General features: G+C 33.4%; 1 long non-coding RNA gene across 10 annotated transcripts in view; it reads right to left on the reverse strand.

Annotated features, from left to right (window-relative positions):
- Nucleotides 1–23954, reverse strand: part of LOC143228712 (uncharacterized) — a 78666-nt gene that overhangs the window by 9041 nt on the left and 45671 nt on the right. For 6 of the 10 annotated variants that reach the window (XR_013015434.1, XR_013015432.1, XR_013015431.1 and 3 more), the window contains 3 exons: nucleotides 12845–13011; nucleotides 12593–12672; nucleotides 11837–11912 (listed from right to left, as the gene is read on the reverse strand). This is a non-coding gene — a long non-coding RNA (uncharacterized LOC143228712). Of the gene's footprint in view, nucleotides 1–11836; nucleotides 11913–12592; nucleotides 12673–12844; nucleotides 13012–17441; nucleotides 17561–23954 lie in introns of all 10 variants that reach the window. The other 4 variants (XR_013015427.1, XR_013015426.1, XR_013015425.1 and 1 more) reach the window with 2 other exon arrangements.

Consider the following 23954-nt stretch of genomic DNA (forward strand, 5'->3'; position numbering starts at 1 on the left):
AGAAACATACAACACATACACCCAAGTTTCTCTGTACATTATACTTGTTACTTGTAGATCTATACAGAAACATACAACACATACACCCAAGTTTCTCTGTACATTATACTTGTTACTTGTAGATCTATACAGAAACATACAACACATACACCCAAGTTTCTCTGTACATTATATGCTTGTTACTTGTAGATCTATACAGAAACATACAACACATACACCCAAGTTTCTCTGTACATTATACTTGTTACTTGTAGACCTATACAGAAACATACAACACATACACCCAAGTTTCTCTGTACATTATACTTGTTACTTGTAGATCTATACAGAAACATACAACACATACACCCAAGTTTCTCTGTACATTATACTTGTTACTTGTAGATCTATACAGAAACATACAACACATACACCCAAGTTTCTCTGTACATTATACTTGTTACTTGTAGATCTATACAGAAACATACAACACATACACCCAAGTTTCTCTGTACATTATAATTGTTGCTTGTAGATCTATACAGAAACATACAACACATACACCCAAGTTTCTCTGTACATTGTACTTGTTACTTGTACACAGTTACAGAAACATACAACACATACACTCAAGTTTCTCTGTACATTATACTTGTTACTTGTAGATCTATACAGAAACATACAACACATACACTCAAGTTTCTCTGTACATTATAATTGTTACTTGTAGATCTATACAGAAACATACAACACATACACCCAAGTTTCTCTGTACATTATACTTGTTACTTGTAGATCTATACAGAAACATACAACACATACACCCAAGTTTCTCTGTACATTATACTTGTTACTTGTAGATCTATACAGAAACATACAACACATACACCCAAGTTTCTCTGTACATTATACTTGTTACTTGTAGATCTATACAGAAACATACAACACATACACCCAAGTTTCTCTGTACATTATACTTGTTACTTGTAGATCCATACAGAAACATACAACACATACACCCAAGTTTCTCTGTACATTATACTTGTTACTTGTAGATCTATACAGAAACATACAACACATACACCCAAGTTTCTCTGTACATTATACTTGTTACTTGTAGATCTATACAGAAACATACAACACATACACCCAAGTTTCTCTGTACATTATACTTGTTACTTGTACACAGTTACAGAAACATACAACACATACACCCAAGTTTCTCTGTACATTATACTTGTTACTTGTAGATCTATACAGAAACATACAACACATACACCCAAGTTTCTCTGTACATTATACTTGTTACTTGTAGATCTATACAGAAACATACAACACATACACCCAAGTTTCTCTGTACATTATACTTGTTACTTGTAGATCTATACAGAAACATACAACACATACACCCAAGTTTCTCTGTACATTATACTTGTTACTTGTAGATCTATACAGAAACATACAACACATACACCCAAGTTTCTCTGTACATTATACTTGTTACTTGTAGATCGCAGTTACAGAAACATACAACACATACACCCAAGTTTCTCTGTACATTATACTTGTTACTTGTAGACAGTTACAGAAACATACAACACATACACCCAAGTTTCTCTGTACATTATACTTGTTACTTGTAGATCTATACAGAAACATACAACACATACACCCAAGTTTCTCTGTACATTATACTTGTTACTTGTAGATCTATACAGAAATATACAACACATACACCCAAGTTTCTCTGTACATTATACTTGTTACTTGTAGATCTATACAGAAACATACAACACATACACCCAAGTTTCTCTGTACATTATACTTGTTACTTGTAGATCTATACAGAAACATACAACACATACACCCAAGTTTCTCTGTACATTATACTTGTTACTTGTAGACCTATACAGAAACATACAACACATACACCCAAGTTTCTCTGTACATTATACTTGTTACTTGTAGATCTATACAGAAACATACAACACATACACCCAAGTTTCTCTGTACATTATACTTGTTACTTGTAGATCTATACAGAAACATACAACACATACACCCAAGTTTCTCTGTACATTATACTTGTTACTTGTACACAGTTACAGAAACATACAACACATACACCCAAGTTCTCTGTACATTATACTTGTTACTTGTAGATCTATACAGAAACATACAACACATACACCCAAGTTTCTCTGTACATTATACTTGTTACTTGTAGATCTATACAGAAACATACAACACATACACCCAAGTTTCTCTGTACATTATACTTGTTACTTGTACACAGTTACAGAAACATACAACACATACACCCAAGTTTCTCTGTACATTATACTTGTTACTTGTACACAGTTACAGAAACATACAACACATACACCCAAGTTTCTCTGTACATTATACTTGTTACTTGTAGATCTATACAGAAACATACAACACATACACCCAAGTTTCTCTGTACATTATACTTGTTACTTGTAGATCTATACAGAAACATACAACACATACACCCAAGTTTCTCTGTACATTATACTTGTTACTTGTAGACCTATACAGAAACATACAACACATACACCCAAGTTTCTCTGTACATTATACTTGTTACTTGTAGATCTATACAGAAACATACAACACATACACCCAAGTTTCTCTGTACATTATACTTGTTACTTGTAGATCTATACAGAAACATACAACACATACACCCAAGTTTCTCTGTACATTATACTTGTTACTTGTAGACCTATACAGAAACATACAACACATACACCCAAGTTTCTCTGTACATTATACTTGTTACTTGTAGATCTATACAGAAACATACAACACATACACCCAAGTTTCTCTGTACATTATACTTGTTACTTGTAGATCTATACAGAAACATACAACACATACACCCAAGTTTCTCTGTACATTATACTTGTTACTTGTAGATCTATACAGAAACATACAACACATACACCCAAGTTTCTCTGTACATTATACTTGTTACTTGTAGATCTATACAGAAACATACAACACATACACCCAAGTTTCTCTGTACATTATGCTTGTTGCTTGTGGATCTATACAGAAACATACAACACATACACCCAAGGTTTCTCTGTACATTATACTTGTTACTTGTAGATCTATACAGAAACATACAACACATACACCCAAGTTTCTCTGTACATTATACTTGTTACTTGTAGATCTATACAGAAACATACAACACATACACCCAAGTTTCTCTGTACATTATACTTGTTACTTGTAGATCTATACAGAAACATACAACACATAGACATTATACTTGTTACTTGTAGATCTATACAGAAACATACATACACCCAAGTTTCTCTGTACATTATACTTGTTACTTGTAGATCTATACAGAAACATACAACACATACACCCAAGTTTCTCTGTACATTATACTTGTTACTTGTAGATCTATACAGAAACATACAACACATACACCCAAGTTTCTCTGTACATTATACTTGTTACTTGTAGATCTATACAGAAACATACAACACATACACCCAAGTTTCTCTGTACATTATACTTGTTACTTGTAGATCTATACAGAAACATACAACACATACACCCAAGTTTCTCTGTACATTATACTTGTTACTTGTAGATCTATACAGAAACATACAACACATACACCCAAGTTTCTCTGTACATTATACTTGTTACTTGTAGATCTATACAGAAACATACAACACATACACCCAAGTTTCTCTGTACATTATACTTGTTACTTGTAGATCTATACAGAAACATACAACACATACACCCAAGTTTCTCTGTACATTATACTTGTTACTTGTAGATCTATACAGAAACATACAACACATACACCCAAGTTTCTCTGTACATTATACTTGTTACTTGTGGATCTTACAGAAACATACAACACATACACCCAAGTTTCTCTGTACATTATACTTGTTACTTGTAGATCTATACAGAAACATACAACACATACACCCAAGTTTCTCTGTACATTATACTTGTTACTTGTAGATCTATACAGAAACATACAACACATACACCCAAGTTTCTCTGTACATTATACTTGTTACTTGTAGATCTATACAGAAACATACAACACATACACCCAAGTTTCTCTGTACATTATACTTGTTACTTGTAGATCTATTACAGAAACATACAACACATACACCCTCTGTAGTTTCTTGTGTACATTATACTTGTACACTTGTTGCTTGTGGATCTATACAGAAACATACAACACATACACCCAAGTTTCTCTGTACATTATACTTGTTACTTGTAGATCTATACAGAAACATACAACACATACACCCAAGTTTCTCTGTACATTATACTTGTTACTTGTAGATCTATACAGAAACATACAACACATACACCCAAGTTTCTCTGTACATTATACTTGTTACTTGTAGATCTATACAGAAACATACAACACATACACCCAAGTTTCTCTGTACATTATACTTGTTACTTGTAGATCTATACAGAAACATACAACACATACACCCAAGTTTCTCTGTACATTATACTTGTTACTTGTAGATCTATACAGAAACATACAACACATACACCCAAGTTTCTCTGTACATTATGCTTGTTACTTGTACACAGTTACAGAAACATACAACACATACACCCAAGTTTCTCTGTACATTATACTTGTTACTTGTAGATCTATACAGAAACATACAACACATACACCCAAGTTTCTCTGTACATTATACTTGTTGCTTGTAGATCTATACAGAAACATACAACACATACACCCAAGTTTCTCTGTACATTATACTTGTTACTTGTAGACAGTTACAGAAACATACAACACATACACCCAAGTTTCTCTGTACATTATACTTGTTACTTGTAGATCTATACAGAAACATACAACACATACACCCAAGTTTCTCTGTACATTATACTTGTTACTTGTACACAGTTACAGAAACATACAACACATACACCCAAGTTCTCTGTACATTATACTTGTTACTTGTAGATCTATACAGAAACATACAACACATACACCCAAGTTTCTCTGTACATTATACTTGTTACTTGTACATCTATACAGAAACATACAACACATACACCCAAGTTTCTCTGTACATTATACTTGTTACTTGTACACAGTTACAGAAACATACAACACATACACCCAAGTTTCTCTGTACATTATACTTGTTACTTGTAGATCTATACAGAAACATACAACACATACACCCAAGTTTCTCTGTACATTATACTTGTTACTTGTAGATCTATACAGAAACATACAACACATACACCCAAGTTTCTCTGTACATTATACTTGTTACTTGTAGATCTATACAGAAACATACAACACATACACCCAAGTTTCTCTGTACATTATACTTGTTACTTGTAGACCTATACAGAAACATACAACACATACACCCAAGTTTCTCTGTACATTATACTTGTTACTTGTAGATCTATACAGAAACATACAACACATACACCCAAGTTTCTCTGTACATTATACTTGTTACTTGTAGATCTATACAGAAACATACAACACATACACCCAAGTTTCTCTGTACATTATACTTGTTACTTGTTGCTTGTAGACATTACAGAAACATACAACACATACACCCAAGTTTCTCTGTACATTATACTTGTTACTTGTAGATCTATACAGAAACATACAACACATACACCCAAGTTTCTCTGTACATTATACTTGTTACTTGTAGATCTATACAGAAACATACAACACATACACCCAAGTTTCTCTGTACATTATACTTGTTGTAGATGTACAGAAACATACAGACATACATACAACACAGAAACATACAACACATACACCCAAGTTCTCTGTACATTATACTTGTTACTTGTAGATCTATACAGAAACATACAACACATACACCCAAGTTTCTCTGTACATTATACTTGTTACTTGTAGATCTATACAGAAACATACAACACATACACCCAAGTTTCTCTGTACATTATACTTGTTACTTGTAGATCTATACAGAAACATACAACACATACACCCAAGTTTCTCTGTACATTATACTTGTTACTTGTAGATCTATACAGAAACATACAACACATACACCCAAGTTTCTCTGTACATTATACTTGTTACTTGTAGATCTATACAGAAACATACAACACATACACCCAAGTTTCTCTGTACATTATACTTGTTACTTGTAGATCTATACAGAAACATACAACACATACACCCAAGTTTCTCTGTACATTATACTTGTTACTTGTAGATCTATACAGAAACATACAACACATACACCCAAGTTTCTCTGTACATTATACTTGTTACTTGTAGATCTATACAGAAACATACAACACATACACCCAAGTTTCTCTGTACATTATACTTGTTACTTGTAGATCTATACAGAAACATACAACACATACACCCAAGTTTCTCTGTACATTATAATTGTTACTTGTAGATCTATACAGAAACATACAACACATACACCCAAGTTTCTCTGTACATTATACTTGTTACTTGTAGATCTATACAGAAACATACAACACATACACTCAAGTTTCTCTGTACATTATACTTGTTACTTGTAGATCTATACAGAAACATACAACACATACACTCAAGTTTCTCTGTACATTATACTTGTTACTTGTAGATCTATACAGAAACATACAACACATACACCCAAGTTTCTCTGTACATTATACTTGTTACTTGTAGATCTATACAGAAACATACAACACATACACCCAAGTTTCTCTGTACATTATACTTGTTACTTGTAGATCTATACAGAAACATACAACACATACACCCAAGTTTCTCTGTACATTATACTTGTTACTTGTAGATCTATACAGAAACATACAACACATACACCCAAGTTTCTCTGTACATTATACTTGTTACTTGTAGATCTATACAGAAACATACAACACATACACCCAAGTTTCTCTGTACATTATACTTGTTACTTGTAGATCTATACAGAAACATACAACACATACACCCAAGTTTCTCTGTACATTATACTTGTTACTTGTAGATCTATACAGAAACATACAACACATACACCCAAGTTTCTCTGTACATTATACTTGTTACTTGTAGATCATACAGAAACATACAACACATACACCCAAGTTTCTCTGTACATTATACTTGTTACTTGTAGATCTATACAGAAACATACAACACATACACCCAAGTTTCTCTGTACATTATACTTGTTACTTGTAGATCTATACAGAAACATACAACACATACACCCAAGTTTCTCTGTACATTATACTTGTTACTTGTAGATCTATACAGAAACATACAACACATACACCCAAGTTTCTCTGTACATTATACTTGTTACTTGTAGATCTATACAGAAACATACAACACATACACCCAAGTTTCTCTGTACATTATACTTGTTACTTGTAGATCTATACAGAAACATACAACACATACACCCAAGTTTCTCTGTACATTATACTTGTTACTTGTACATCTATACAGAAACATACAACACATACACCCAAGTTCTCTGTACATTATACTTGTTACTTGTAGATCTATACAGAAACATACAACACATACACCCAAGTTTCTCTGTACATTATACTTGTTACTTGTAGATCTATACAGAAACATACAACACATACACCCAAGTTTCTCTGTACATTATACTTGTTACTTGTAGATCTATACAGAAACATACAACACATACACCCAAGTTTCTCTGTACATTATACTTGTTGCTTGTAGATCTATACAGAAACATACAACACATACACCCAAGTTTCTCTGTACATTATACTTGTTACTTGTAGACCTATACAGAAACATACAACACATACACCCAAGTTTCTCTGTACATTATACTTGTTACTTGTAGATCTATACAGAAACATACAACACATACACCCAAGTTTCTCTGTACATTATACTTGTTACTTGTAGATCTATACAGAAACATACAACACATACACCCAAGTTTCTCTGTACATTATACTTGTTACTTGTAGACAGTTACAGAAACATACAACACATACACCCAAGTTCTCTGTACATTATACTTGTTACTTGTAGATCTATACAGAAACATACAACACATACACCCAAGTTTCTCTGTACATTATACTTGTTACTTGTAGATCTATACAGAAACATACAACACATACACCCAAGTTTCTCTGTACATTATGCTTGTTACTTGTACACAGTTACAGAAACATACAACACATACACCCAAGTTTCTCTGTACATTATACTTGTTACTTGTAGATCTATACAGAAACATACAACACATACACCCAAGTTTCTCTGTACATTATACTTGTTACTTGTAGATCTATACAGAAACATACAACACATACACCCAAGTTTCTCTGTACATTATACTTGTTACTTGTAGACCTATACAGAAACATACAACACATACACCCAAGTTTCTCTGTACATTATGCTTGTTGCTTGTACACAGTTACAGAAACATACAACACATACACCCAGGTTTCTCTGTACATTATGCTTGTTGCTTGTGGATCTATACAGAAACATACAACACATACACCCAAGTTTCTCTGTACATTATACTTGTTACTTGTGGATCTATACAGAAACATACAACACATACACCCAAGTTTCTCTGTACATTATGCTTGTTGCTTGTGGACCTATACAGAAACATACAACACATACACCCAAGTTTCTCTGTACATTATACTTGTTACTTGTGGATCTATACAGAAACATACAACACATACACCCAAGTTTCTCTGTACATTATACTTGTTGCTTGTGGATCTATACAGAAACATACAACACATACACCCAAGTTTCTCTGTACATTATACTTGTTGCTTGTGGACCTATACAGAAACATACAACACATACACCCAAGTTTCTCTGTACATTATACTTGTTGCTTGTGGATCTATACAGAAACATACAACACATACACCCAAGTTTCTCTGTACATTATACTTGTTGCTTGTGGACCTATACAGAAACATACAATAAATACACCCAAGGTTTCTCTGTACATTATGCTTGTTGCTTGTAGACCTATACAGAAACATACAACACATACACCCAAGTTTCTCTGTACATTATGCTTGTTGCTTGTGGATCTATACAGAAACATACAACACATACACCCAGTTTCTCTGTACATTATGCTTGTTACTTGTGGATCTATACAGAAACATACAATAAATACACCCAAGTTTCTCTGTACATTATGCTTGTTGCTTGTAGACCTATACAGAAACATACAACACATACACCCAAGTTTCTCTGTACATTATACTTGTTGCTTGTAGATCTATACAGAAACATACAACACATACACCCAAGTTTCTCTGTACATTATGCTTGTTGCTTGTGGATCTATACAGAAACATACAACACATACACCCAAGTTTCTCTGTACATTATACTTGTTACTTGTGGATCTATACAGAAACATACAACACATACACCCAAGTTTCTCTGTACATTATGCTTGTTGCTTGTGGATCTATACAGAAACATACAACACATACACCCAAGTTTCTCTGTACATTATACTTGTTGCTTGTAGACCTATACAGAAACATACAACACATACACCCAAGTTTCTCTGTACATTATACTTGTTGCTTGTGGATCTATACAGAAACATACAACACATACACCCAAGTTTCTCTGTACATTATACTTGTTACTTGTAGATCTATACAGAAACATACAATAAATACACCCAAGTTTCTCTGTACATTATACTTGTTACTTGTAGACCTATACAGAAACATACAACACATACACCCAAGTTTCTCTGTACATTATACTTGTTACTTGTAGATCTATACAGAAACATACAACACATACACCCAAGTTTCTCTGTACATTATGCTTGTTGCTTGTGGATCTATACAGAGCATACAATAAATACACCCAAGTTTCTCTGTACATTATACTTGTTACTTGTAGACCTATACAGAAACATACAACACATACACCCAAGTTTCTCTGTACATTATACTTGTTACTTGTGGATCTATACAGAAACATACAACACATACACCCAAGTTTCTCTGTACATTATGCTTGTTACTTGTAGATCCATACAGAAACATACAACACATACACCCAAGTTTCTCTGTACATTATGCTTGTTGCTTGTGGATCTATACAGAAACATACAACACATACACCCAGGTTTCTCTGTACATTATGCTTGTTGCTTGTGGATCTATACAGAAACATACAACACATACACCCAAGGTTTCTCTGTACATTATGCTTGTTGCTTGTGGATCTATACAGAAACATACAACACATACACCCAGGTTTCTCTGTACATTGTACTTGTTGCTTGTACACAGTTACAGAAACATACAACACATACACCCAAGTTTCTCTGTACATTATGCTTGTTGCTTGTGGACCTATACAGAAACATACAACACATACACCCAAGTTTCTCTGTACATTATACTTGTTACTTGTACACAGTTACAGAAACATACAACACATACACCCAAGTTTCTCTGTACATTATACTTGTTACTTGTAGATCTATACAGAAACATACAACACATACACCCAAGTTTCTCTGTACATTATACTTGTTACTTGTAGACCTATACAGAAACATACAACACATACACCCAAGTTTCTCTGTACATTATACTTGTTACTTGTAGACCTATACAGAAACATACAACACATACACCCAAGTTTCTCTGTACATTATATTTGTTACCTGTAGATCTATACAGAAACATACAACACATACACCCAAGTTTCTCTGTACATTATATTTTAGGGTGAAATTCTTCATGTTTACATCTTTTTCTCTCCACAAATAAAACTTTTCAAATAAAGAAGTTTAGAAGTGTGAATTGGTTAATAAATAACACAGAAAACATTAGTTATGTCAGAACATTTGTATGATGATACACTAACTTCCACAGTTTACTATGACATAGACTAAACATTTGAATATTCCACAAACATTCTGTATCAAAGTAATATTTCTTCAATCAACACTCTCTTTTGAAGGCTTCTATTATTGACTGTCCAGCTTCCAATGTTATTGGAAAATGTACAATTTTAATGGTTCATTACTGGAGCAACCTCAGAGCAATATGTTCTTACCTCTTGGTATTTGTTTGATTCAATAATAACAAGGCAACTCACACAAGTTTTAGTTTGTTACTTCGTGATGGTTACAAATAGGTAGAATATTTACAAGAAAAGTTAAAATGGTTCACCCTAACTGATATGAACTTCATTATGAACAACCCTAAGTGTTATTATATGTGTTTTACAAATTTTCCTTACAAAGTAAAAACAGAAAAGGACATTATTAAAACAGTAAAATAAACGGCACATTATACAACAGTAAAACTTCCTTATTATCCTTACAAAGTAAAAACAGACATTATTAAAACAGTAAAATAAACGGCACATTATACAACAGTAAAATAAACGGCACATTATACAACAGTAAAATAAACGGCACATTATACAACAGTAAAATAAACGGCACATTATACAACAGTAAAATAAACGGCACATTATACAACAGTAAAATAAACGGCACATTATACAACAGTAAAATAAACGGCACATTATACAACAGTAAAATAAACGGCACATTATACAACAGTAAAATAAACGGCACATTATACAACAGTAAAATAAACGGCACATTATACAACAGTAAAACTTCCTTATTACACATATCCTTCTTGTGTTCAAAACAAACATTAATTAGTTGATGTTTTCCATGTTCCATGGGTTTATTTAAATAACAAATTTATCCATGTGTTAGTTTTACATGTTACCAACATTAAGAGTTCTCACCTCGTAGCTGTTGATGACAGGTTGTCTTGATGGAACATATATATACACACTACACTCATGTCTTTAGAAAAGGGCACTGTTTGCAGTGAAAAAAATGTTAAATATATTTAATAAATATATCCACTCTCAGAAAGATATAATGTATTTCAATATGTTTAGTTAAATTATTCTGCAAAATGTATTGTACAGAGATAAACATATATAAAACCAGACATGATTATGAAGTAAGTAAACCAACTTCCAAGTCAGTTTTAATGATACAGCCAAGCCAGACCTTGGCAGAGATAAACATATATAAAACCAGACATGGCAATATAAACAGAAGTTGACATAAGGTTATAGCTGCATATACTGAAAAGTTGGCATAAGGTTACAGGTAAATAGGCACATAAAATGATATAGTTGTATAAGTACAGATGTTAGCATAAGATTATAAGCAAGCACGCAGATAACAAACAAAAGGTTAATTGAAAACCACAAATAAAGTAAAACAGGCAAAAAATAACTTACATCTAAGTTAAGAAATTCTGGCTTTAAGCTGCAGTTAACAAACACAAGTCAAAGTTACATTGTAACTGAATAAATATGCAAGCTGACAGTGCCATAGATTCTAAGGAAATAAAAGATGAATAATAACTAAACAGTGTCAGAGTTGAGATAAAAATATTTTGAGAAAGTTAAATGTAAAGCTATATCTGAAAATACTGAAATAGTGTTGTTCTAACTCAATGAAACACTCGAACAAATCAACCTAACCTGCTTCAGGTCCAGTGTTACCATACACAGAAATAGTAGCATCTTTGTAGCTTTGTTCTCACTCTGGCAAATATTTGCTTCTAATAACAAACAGAGAAAAGATAATCACAAACCTTGAATCAATGTTTATATACTCTTACTTTTAATTATTGAACATTAAAATCTTACACAGTTAGATCCAATACCACAAGGCCAAGTAAAATCCTAAGCCTAACAATAATTTAAAACAAATTTGTAAACTTAATATCTCACCTTTATCTGTAAAACAAAACCGAATGGAGTTGATGTAGCTCATGTTTCCATACAAAAGTTTTTCCAGATGCCTTAGTCCTGGACAACGTACAATCTGGAAGTTACACAATAGTTCTATCTGCTTCCAACGATGTAAGCATTCTTGAGTAACTTCAGAGAGAGCAGCTCTAAGAAACGTTTTGTTATGAAAGATACAACACGTTATCTATGGAGTTACTCTCCTAAACACCAGTTAAACAAGTTATGGAGTTACTCTCCTAAACACCAGTTAAACAAGTTATGGAGTTACTCTCCTAAACACCAGTTAAACAAGTTATGGAGTTACTCTCCTAAACACCAGTTAAACAAGTTATGGAGTTACTCTCCTAAACACCAGTTAAACAAGTATATTATCCTCATACAACTTAACAGTAAGATATTAGACAGAAGGAAAATGTGAACCATCACAATGAATTTGGCAAGCATATTACAAATGCTTAAGTGTAGCAATGTATAGTTGTTGTTTGGGGGATTTGCTACCTCTCTGTGTGAATTTATGCTAACAGTTACAAGTTCTAGGTTCAATGAAGTAACATATTAAGTGTGTAGAGAAAGGTCTTGAAAAGGATGGTGCCATACTTGGATAAACGTAATGGTAATCTTAACGGTATAGACAAATGTTCCTTGAAACCATCGGTACTTGGTGAAACTCCAGAGTTCTGTAACTTACAATATATGTAGCCTTGTTTTAACAATATATACCTAGAAGATTACTTGATAATATGCTAATTAATAAAATATATCACTACATTACAAAAAAATTATAATTTCAATAAAGGTATACAATCACTTTTGTATTTCAGAACTTGAAAAACTGTCTACCAAAACCTCTAAACTCTGAATGTTAACACGAATCAGTGAATTCATTTATCAAACAAACGTTTCATTCTAAGTTACTTGTTATATCTTGCGGATTAATTATTTAGTGTTTACAATTTTTTGTCTTGGTTTCTCTCACACAATAAGTAAAAACAGAAGCCATTAGATCAATTTTCACGGGCTTTTGTTCAGTGTTTTTAACTGTCGGCAACAACAATCCACATTTACAACTTTGGAATATAGTCCACAAGCTAACTACAACACAAACATACTTTAACAATACTACGAGTTCAGAGGTAAATAAATGTGTTCCAGAAATATATATTTTAAAACCTCGTGCAAATATCACACCAGTTTCATCCTAAAGGTGGCAAATAAAATTAGAAAACTCATGAAAAAGGTACACATATAAAAAGTCATAGTAAACTGGTACTGTACCTTGGATACACAAAATGTCATAGTAAACTGGTACTGTACCTTTGATACACAAAATGTCGTAGTAAACTGGTACTGTACCTTTGATACACAAAATGTCGTAGTAAACTGGTACTGTACCTTGGATACACAAAATGTCGTAGTAAACTGGTACTGTACCTTGGATACACAAAATGTCGTAGTAAACTGGTACTGTACCTTGGATACACAAAATGTCGTAGTAAACTGGTACTGTACCTTGGATACACAAAATGGTACTGTACCTTGGATAACAAAATGTAGTAGTAAACTGGTACTGTACCTTGGATACACAAAATGTAGTAAACGTAGTAAATTGGTACTGTACCTTGGATACACAAAATGTCATAGTAAACTGGTACTGTACCTTGGATACACAAAATGTCGTAGTAAACTGGTACTGTACCTTGGATACACAAAATGTCGTAGTAAACTGGTACTGTACCTTGGATACACAAAATGTCATAGTAAACTGGTACTGTACCTTGGATACACAAAATTTATTACATAATTTTGGATTTAGGAAAAAACATCAAAATGATGAAGATAATAAAAGTAATAACACCTTTAACACGGTGTGTTATTGTCGTGAAGAAACGCTTTTGTTTCTGAATTTTGCACAAAGCTACACAAAGGCTATCTGTGCTAGCCGTCCCTAATTTAGCAGTGAAAGACTAGAGGGAAGGTAGCTAGTCATCACCACCCAACACCAACTCTTGGGATACTCCTTTACCAACGAATAGTGGGATTGACCGTCACAGTATAAAGTCCCCATGGCTGAAAGGATGAGCATGTTTGGTGCAACAGGGATTCGAACCCACAACCCTCAAATTACAAGTTGAACACCTTAACCCACCTGGCCATGCCAGGCCTATTGTGAAGGAGAGTCAAAAAGTTACAACTTACTTAAAATATTAGTGACACCAGAATATACATTGGTTTAAACTTAGTGATTTGCCAAGTGCAAGTATTAGTTTAAACTTGATGATTTACCAAGTACACCTATTAGTTTACACTTAGTGATTTACCAAGTGCAACTACTAGTTTCAATGGTCATTCTTGACCTATTTCTCTCTCATCACAGGACAAACACCCACCGTTCCTGACCCGTTTGTCTCTCATCACAGGACAAACACCCACCGTTCCTGACCCGTTTGTCTCTCATCACAGGACAAACACCCACCGTTCCTGACCCGTTTGTCTCTCATCACAGGACAAACACACATCGTTCCTGACCCGTTTGTCTCTCATCACAGGACAAACACACATCGTTCCTGACCCGTTTGTCTCTCATCACAGGACAAACACCCACTGTTCTTGACCTGTTTCTCTCTCATTAAAGGACAAACACCCACCATTCTTGACCTGTTTCTCTCTTATCACAGGATAAACACCCACCATTCTTGACTCAATTATCTCTCTTTCTCTTATCATAGAGAAAACATCAGTTATTTGTTTGTTTGAAATTAGGCACAAAGCAACACAATGGGCTATCTTTGCTCTGCCCATCATGGGTATTGAAACCCAGATTATAGAGTTGTAAGTCCTCAAACATACCACTGTACTACTGGGTGTAGAAACCCCAGTTAAGCAGCATTGTTTATGGAATTAACCATATCAGCCTTTTAATGATATGATGAATTACAAACATAAATAAACTAAACAATAACAAAATAGATAACTTAATATTGTATTAAAACCTGTAAGCACCAATCACAAAAAAATATATTTTCCCTATATATGATTAATGTGCACAACGCATGATGTTAATTAACAATAATTATATAAATAACTATTAAATATTATTAAGAAGTGAATTTGGCATGTACATGTAATATAATTCAATTACAATTTACCAAATCTATTTAAATGACAGTCTATTCCCACAAGTGTTTATTAGAAACAAAGACTATATAACCTTACAGGACATAAATATGCTATAAAAAGTAGAAACAAATATATATTTGCTCACAAAACTAACGAATGGAAGATAGCTTCATTATTAACTTGACAGAATGCATTAAAAACAATATCTATTTAGTAATGATAGCATAAAGTGACATGTAATAATGTTCCTGAAAATAGTCTAATTACTTACCATGACTCCTCAGAGTTATAAACACATGTAAAATTGTTTTTTGCAATGACAAATAAACATGCAAGAAGGATAGGTATGTGTTTACCAATTTAGAGAAATAAACTGTTGGCTTACATTTCATGACAATATTGTTGTGCACCAACTGACCCATTGCAATTATCTTCTTCTCCTGTACTTTTGACGATTGGTAGGATCATGTGTCATTTACATTTGTCCCCTTGTACAAAGAAGTATCCACATGCTTGATGAGGTAAGTGTAGCAGTGTACATTCTGTTCATGGTTAATACTGAGAAGTATACACATGTATGATGAGGTAAGTGTAGCTGTGTACATTCTGTTCACGGTTAATACAGAGAGGTATCCACATGCTTGATGAGGTAAGTGTAGCAGTGTACATTCTGTTCACGGTTAATACAGAGAAGTATCCACATGCATGATGAGTTAAGTGTAGCAGTGTACATTCTGGTCACTTCCACAAAAAGTAATGTTACCTGTTCCTAAGTGGGTCAAACTTCTGTCCACCTCCACAAAAAGTAATGTTACCTGTTCCTAAGTGGATCAAACTTCTGTTCCCTTCCACAAAAAGTAATGTTACCTGTTTCTAAGTGGGTCAAACTTCTGTCCACTTCCACAAAAAGTAATGTTACCTGTTCCTAGGTGGATCAAACTTCTGTCCACTTCCACAAAAAGTAATGTTATCTGTTTCTAAGTAGATCAAACTTCTGTCCACTTCCACAAGAACTAATGCCACCTGTTCCAAGGTGAGTCAAACTTCTGTCCACTTCTACAAGAAGTAATGCTACCTGTTCCTAGGCGAGTCAAACTTCTGTCCATTTCCAGAAGAAGTAATGTTACCTGTTCCTAAGTGGTGTCAAACTATTTTCTGCTTGCACATGAAGCACATTAGCCTTCTGAAGTGAGTCAATCTTTCCTCAATTCTCTTAACAGTCTGCAGAGATTTTCTTTAAAAGCTTAAGTGCCCTTCAATTACTAAGTATACATTAATAGTGTAAACTGAATCCTTCTACAAAAAGACAGTAACATATACATAACTCACTAAGTTACCCTTTTAAGATTAAATCACAAGAATTCTCACCAGATTAACTGTGAAAAAGTACAGTCTTACTACAAAGACAATTTGAGAAATGTGCATGGTGGACAACCATGAAAAGTTGGGTGTAACTTACTTGGAGTTTGAACTCACTCTTTCTGTATTTAGAGATTCCTAAGCATCCTCAATACTTTCATCACCTTCTGAGGATGTGTTGCTGAACGTAGGCAAACCAACAGCCACCAATGGCAAAAACTAGTGACATCAACAAGAAACTGTCTTTCATGTCATTATGGTCTACACAATTAAAGACAGTTAGTATTACGTGCTCATGTGAACAACAGAACAGTAAATAATCACATTCAGAGTCCCATGACTTAATACATGTCATGTGCAGTCATTGCTACACATAAAAAAACCATAAAACTGTACACTGTTGTAGCTGTTGCGAGATTTTCAGTCAGTATCAGTACAAAAGTCAGTTCTATGGATGATCATTTTCTAGTATGGAACAGCTGTCAGGGCAACAAGTGGCTTTATTCTACTCAAGGGCTGTTTTCAGCAGTATGGTTGGTTTTATTCTGTTGGAAAGCTGATCTCAGTAATTTGTGTGTTCAGTCTTATTCTGATGGAGGTGATTGTCAGTACTGTAAGTGGCTTTATTCTACTCAAGGGCTGTTTACAGCTGTATGGTTGGTTTTATTCTGTTGGAAAGCTGATATCAGTAATTTGTGTGTTCAGTCTTATTCTGATGGAGGTGACTGTCAGTACTGTAAGTGGCTTTATTCTACTGCAAGTCATTGTCAGAATGGTGTTGTAAAACGAGAAAACATTGTCAGTATTTTAAGTGTTATTATACTGTAGGACATTGTCAGTATTGTAAGTGTTATTATACTGTAGAACATTGTCAGTATTGTGTTATTATATTGAATAGCATTGTCAGTATTGTAAGTGTTATTATACTGAAGGACATTGTCAGTATTGTAAGTGTTATTATACTGTAGGACATTGTCAGTATTGTAAGTGTTATTATATTGAATAACATTGTCAGAATTGTAAGTGTTATTATACTGTAGGACATTGTCAGTATTGTAAGTGTTATTATATTGAATAACATTGTCAGTATTGTAAGTGTTATTATACTGAAGGACATTGTCAGTATTGTAAGTGTTATTATACTGTAGGACATTGTCAGTATTGTAAGTGTTATTATATTGAATAACATTGTCAGTATTGTAAGTGTTATTATACTGAAGGACATTGTCAGTATTTTCTATCACATTATGTATTAGAGACAAATTGTTACTACGTATGGATGAACATTCTACCATAAGACCTGTACTATGAAATAGATATAATATAGTTCTTGACAGTACTAACAGGAGCATCATTCTACCATAAGACCTGTACTATGAAACAGATATGACGTAGTTCTTGACAGTACTACCAGGAGTATCATTCTACCATAAGACCTGTACTATGAAACAGATATAATGTAGTTCTTGACAGTGCTATTAGGAGAATCATTCTACCAAAAGGCCTGTACTATGAAACAGATATAATGTAGTTCTTGACAGTACTACCAGGAGTATCATTCTACCATAAGACATGAACTATGAAACAGATATAATGTAGTTCTTGACAGTACTATCAATAGTATCATTCTACCATAAGACCTGTACTATAAAACAGATATAATGTAGTTCTTGACAGTACTATCAGGAGTAACATTCTACCATAAGACCTGTACTATAAAACAGATATAATGTAGTTCTTGACAGTACTATCAATAGTATCATTCTACCATAAGACCTGTACTATAAAACAGATATAATGTAGTTCTTGACAGTACTAACAGGAGCATCATTCTACCATAAGACCTGTACTATGAAACAGATATAATGTAGTTCTTGACAGTGCTATTAGGAGAATCATTCTACCATAAGACCTGTACTATAAAACAGATATAATGTAGTTCTTGACAGTACTATCAGGAGTAACATTCTACCATAAGACCTGTACTATAAAACAGATATAATGTAGTTCTTGACAGTACTATCAATAGTATCATTCTACCATAAGACCTGTACTATAAAACAGATATAATGTAGTTCTTGACAGTACTATCAGGAGTAACATTCTACCATAAGACCTGTACTATAAAACAGATATAATGTAGTTCTTGACAGTACTAACAGGAGCATCATTCTACCATAAGACCTGTACTATGAAACAGATATAATGTAGTTCTTGACAGTGCTATTAGGAGAATCATTCTACCAAAAGGCCTGTACTATGAAACAGATATAATATAGTTCTTGACAGTACTACCAGGAGTATCATTCTACCATAAGACCTGTACTATGAAACAGATATAATGTAGTTCTTGACAGTACTAACAGGAGCATCATTCTACCATAAGACCTGTACTATAAAACAGATATAATGTAGTTCTTGACAGTACTATCAATAGTATCATTCTACCATAAGACCTGTACTATAAAACAGATATAATGTAGTTCTTGACAGTACTATCAGGAGTATCATTCTACCATAAGACCTGTACTATGAAACAGATATAATGTAGTTCTTGACAGTACTATCAATAGTATCATTCTACCATAAGACCTGTACTATAAAACAGATATAATGTAGTTCTTGACAGTACTATCAGGAGTATCATTCTACCATAAGACCTGTACTATGAAACAGATATAATGTAGTTCTTGACAGTACTAACAGGAGTATCATTCTACCATAAGACCTGTACTATGAAACAGATATAATGTAGTTTTTGACAGTACTACCAGGAGTATCATTCTACCATAAGACCTGTACTATGAAACAGATATAATGTAGTTCTTGACAGTACTATCAGGAGTATCATTCTACCATAAGACCTGTACTATGAAACAGATATAATGTAGTTCTTGACAGTACTAACAGGAGTATCATTCTACCATAAGACATGTACTATGAAACAGATATAATGTAGTTCTTGACAGAACTAACAGGAGTATCATTCTACCATAAGACATGTACTATGAAACAGATATAATGTAGTTTTTGACAGTACTACCAGGAGTATCATTCTACCATAAGACCTGTACTATGAAACAGATATAATGTAGTTCTTGACAGTACTAACAGGAGTATCATTCTACCATAAGATATGTACTATGAAACAGATATAATGTAGTTCTTGACAGTACTAACAGGAGTATCATTCTACCATAAGACCTGTACTATGAAACAGATTTTATGTAGTTCTTGACAGTGCTATTAGGAGAATCATTCTACCATAAGACCTGTACTATGAAACACATATAATGTAATTCTTGACAGTACAATCAGGAGTATCATTCTACCATAAGACCTGTACTATAAAACAGACATAATGTAGTTCTTGACAGTACTATCAGGAGTATCATTCTACCATAAGACCTGTACTATAAAACAGATATAATGTAGTTCTTGACAGTACTATCAGGAGTATCATTCTACCATAAGACCTGTACTATGAAACAGATTTAATGTAGTTTTTGACAGTACTAACAGGAGTATCATTCTACCATAAGACCTGTACTATGAAACAGATATAATGTAGTTCTTGACAGTACTATCAATAGTATCATTCTACCATAAGACCTGTACTATGAAACAGATATAATGTAGTTTTTGACAGTACTACCAGGAGTATCATTCTACCATAAGACCTGTACTATGAAACAGATATAATGTAGTTCTTGACAGTACTATCAGGAGTATCATTCTACCATAAGACCTGTACTATGAAACAGATATAATGTAGTTTTTGACAGTACTACCAGGAGTATCATTCTACCATAAGACCTGTACTATGAAACAGATATAATGTAGTTCTTGACAGTACTATCAGGAGTATCATTCTACCATAAGACCTGTACTATGAAACAGATATAATGTAGTTCTTGACAGTACTAACAGGAGTATCATTCTACCATAAGACATGTACTATGAAACAGATATAATGTAGTTCTTGACAGTACTAACAGGAGTATCATTCTACCATAAGACCTGTACTATGAAACAGATTTTATGTAGTTCTTGACAGTGCTATTAGGAGAATCATTCTACCATAAGACCTGTACTATGAAACAGATATAATGTAGTTCTTGACAGTGCTATTAGGAGAATCATTCTTCCATAAGACCTGTACTATGCAAAAGATATAATGCAGTTCTTGACAGTGCTATTAGGAGAATCATTCTACCATAAGACCTGTACTATGCAACAGATATAATGTAGTTCTTGACAGTGCTATTAGGAGAATCATTCTACCATAAGACCTGTACTATAAAACAGATATAATGTAGTTCTTGACAGTACTATCAGGAGTATCATTCTACCATAAGACCTGTACTATGAAACAGATATAATGTAGTTCTTGACAGTGCTATTAGGAGAATCATTCTACCATAAGACCTGTACTATAAAAACAGATATAATGTAGTTCTTGACAGTACTATCAGGAGTATCATTCTACCATAAGACCTGTACTATGAAACAGATATAATGTAGTTCTTGACAGTACTATCAGGAGTATCATTCTACCATAAGACCTGTACTATGAAACAGATATAATGTAGTTCTTGACAGTACTATCAGGAGTATCATTCTACCATAAGACCTGTACTATGAAACAGATATAATGTAGTTCTTGACAGTACTATCAGGAGTATCATTCTACCATAAGACCTGTACTATGAAACAGATATAATGTTGTTCTTGACAGTACTATCAGGAGTATCATTCTACCATAAGACCTGTACTATGAAACAGATATAATGTAGTTCTTGACAGTGCTATTAGGAGAATCATTCTACCATAAGACCTGTACTATAAAACAGATATAATGTAGTTCTTGACAGTACTACCAGGAGTATCATTCTACCATAAGACCTGTACTATGAAACAGATATAATGTAGTTGTTGACAGTACCACCAGGAGTATCATTCTACCATAAGACCTGTACTATGAAACAGATATAATGTAGTTGTTGACAGTACTATCAGGAGTATCATTCTACCATAAGACCTGTACTATGAAACAGATATAATGTAGTTGTTGACAGTACTATCAGGAGTATCATTCTACCATAAGACCTGTACTGTGAAACAGATATAATGTAGTTCTTGACAGTACTATCAGGAGTATCATTCTACCATAAGACCTGTACTATGAAACAGATATAATGTTGTTCTTGACAGTACTATCAGGAGTATCATTCTACCATAAGACCTGTACTATGAAACAGATATAATATAGTTCTTGACTGTACTACTAGGAGTATCATTCTACCATAAGACCTGTACTATGAAACAGATATAATGTTGTTCTTGACAGTACTATCAGGAGTATCATTCTACCATAAGACCTGTACTATGCAACAGATATAATGTAGTTGTTGACAGTACTACCAGGAGTATCATTCTACCATAAGACCTGTACTATGAAACAGATATAATGTAGTTCTTGACAGTACTATCAGGAGTATCATTCTACCATAAGACCTGTACTATGAAACAGATATAATGTAGTTCTTGACAGTACTATCAGGAGTATCATTCTACCATAAGACCTGTACTATGAAACAGATATAATGTAGTTGTTGACAGTACTACCAGGAGTATCATTCTACCATAAGACCTGTACTATGAAACAGATATAATGTAGTTGTTGACAGTACTACCAGGAGTATCATTCTACCATAAGACATGTACTATGAAACAGATTTTATGTAGTTCTTGACAGTACTATCAGGAGTATCATTCTACCATAAGACATGTACTATGAAACAGATATAATGTAGTTCTTGACAGTGCTATTAGGAGTATCATTCTACCATAAGACCTGTACTATGAAACAGATATAATGTAGTTCTTGACAGTGCTATTAGGAGTATCATTCTACCATAAGACCTGTACTATGAAACAGATTTTATGTAGTTCTTGACAGTACTATCAGGAGTATCATTCTACCATAAGACCTGTACTATGAAACAGATATAATGTAGTTCTTGACAGTACTATCAGGAGTATCATTCTACCATAAGACTTGTACTATGAAACAGATATAATGTAGTTCTTGACAGTACTATCAGGAGTATCATTCTACCATAAGACATGTACTATGAAACAGATATAATGTAGTTCTTGACAGTGCTATTAGGAGTATCATTCTACCATAAGACCTGTACTATGAAACAGATTTTATGTAGTTCTTGACAGTGCTATTAGGAGTATCATTCTACCATAAGACCTGTACTATGAAACAGATATAATGTAGTTCTTGACAGTACAATCAGGAGTATCATTCTACCATAAGACCTGTACTATGAAACAGATATAATGTAGTTCTTGACAGTGCTATTAGGAGTATCATTCTACCATAAGACCTGTACTATGACACAGATATAATGTAGTTCTTGACAGTACAATCAGGAGTATCATTCTACCATAAGACCTGTACTATGAAACAGATTTTATGTAGTTCTTGACAGTACAATCAGGAGTATCATTCTACCATAAGACCTGTACTATGAAACAGATATAATGTAGTTCTTGACAGTGCTATTAGGAGTATCATTCTACCATAAGACCTGTACTA

This window comes from Tachypleus tridentatus, chromosome 10 (assembly GCF_004210375.1).
Source record: "Tachypleus tridentatus isolate NWPU-2018 chromosome 10, ASM421037v1, whole genome shotgun sequence".
Classification (NCBI taxonomy): Eukaryota; Metazoa; Arthropoda; class Merostomata; order Xiphosura; family Limulidae; genus Tachypleus; species Tachypleus tridentatus.